We start from the raw sequence: 1,760 nt of genomic DNA on the forward strand, positions 1-1,760 counted from the left end.
GCCCCGCCCCGCCCCGCCACACCCTCACCCGCTCGAACCCTCTCGGGGGGCCCGCCGCGATTAGGATCTGGGCCGTGTAAGTGGCGGGGTAAACAGTGATGGTTATTCGATCGAGGAGCTGCATATCGGGTAGAGCGTGACGGCGACGACGGGAAAGCTTTACGTACCACTCCATTTGAAAGACGATTATGAGGGCGACAACACGCACGTTCCTTATACAGAATTTTTGTTCAGGTACGTCCTTGTTTACTAAGCATTTTTTTCGGGATAGTTTTGCTGCCAGCACACAATGGTATGGGTGTACTGTGATAAGAATATCCCAACAACCAGAGTTTTCAGACTAACGCAGAATTGTGTGCATTTTTGAAAAATTGTTTAACATATTGTAACTTGATCTACAAACCCATGGTTAGCGTAAACTCGCGCTTGGAAAGAAAACTCTCTCAGTCTATACACAACAGAGATTATTACGCGAGCTATTTTCAGGTTATGTATCTAAGAGCGATTGCGTGTCAGTCGCGGCTCAGGCGTAGGATGGTGTGGTGATGTTCGCTCGACTTTCCCCTCCTCGCCTGTCTACCGTGTAGCGCCTGCGGAGTGCGGGGTAGGCAACCCTCCCGCCGGCGAGCGCACAGCCCCGTCGGATTGCCTACCTCAGCCTGGCGTGCAGAAGCGGCGGCGGGGCGCGCAGGAGGCAGTCACGGGCCAGCGGACAGGGCCTGAAGGGCCAGCAGGACCGGCAGCCCGTAGGCGGAAAGGTCGGTGGGCGGGTCATTGTTATTCCCTTTCTCACTCAGCCGGCCCGGCCCCGGCGAGGCCCGCCCCCGCAGAGGGCCCGAGGCTATCAGGGCGCCGGGGGGCCGCGGCCTCCTAGGGTAGGGGAGCCTTCAACAGGTCTGGGAGAGAGGGGCGGGGGCGGGGAGGGTGTGGCACAGGAGGGTGCGACCCCCGAGATCTAAGATCAGAAGCACGTCAGGTCATCGGCGGGCGCGGAGTGAAAAGGAAGCCGGGCCCAAGGAGAAGCAGGCGGAGGAGGGGCGGGCGGGCGTGCTGGACCAATCGCCACCACATCGCCCATCCCAGCATCCCCGGGCCGCACGTGCCCGCTCTACTCGGTGAGCCGCTCGACCAGCCCTCCTGTAGCTCCCCGTGGCGGTGCCACCGCAGCCTGTTTGCGAGGCTGTTTCGGCGTTGCCTTCCGTACCAAAAGTCCGCTGGCCCACCCGCCCTTGCGCCCAGCTGCCGCGGGACCAGCCCAGCCCAGCAGCAGCAGCAGCAGCAGCAGCAGAGCAGCAGGGCGCATGGCTCTGCTCAGCTCAATCGATACCCAGTCCCTTTGGCCGGGGCCCTGACTCCCCGGGCCAGCCCGCCACGGGGCGACGGCACATCACACCTCACTCACCTGCCTCACCCCGCCCACGCACTCGCCCTATGCCCTTATTACCCGCACCCTCTTGCATGCATCGTCTCCCACGAGCTCTCGCTATCTCTCTCCAACACGCCTACTGCCGAAACTTTCCTAAACACGCCACCATCTCTTTCTCTGTCTCTCTCTCATCACTCTCTCTCTCTCTCCGCCCTCCCCCTCGTCGTGCTCCTCCTCCGCCTCTCTACTTCCGTCACCTCGTGTCGCTAGCAGCGAGTAAACTTCCCTACCGCCCCCAGCTGCTCGCCCCCCCACGCGCGGCCGCACAGCGCGACGCGCAGTCTGGGGAAGGGTCGCCCGCTCGCCCTTTTACCCGGGAATATTATGCATTTAT

The sequence above is a fragment of the Frankliniella occidentalis genome, unplaced genomic scaffold (genome assembly GCF_000697945.3).
Source record: "Frankliniella occidentalis isolate FOCC.00 unplaced genomic scaffold, Focc_3.1 Scaffold44, whole genome shotgun sequence".
Lineage (NCBI taxonomy): Eukaryota > Metazoa > Arthropoda > Insecta > Thysanoptera > Thripidae > Frankliniella > Frankliniella occidentalis.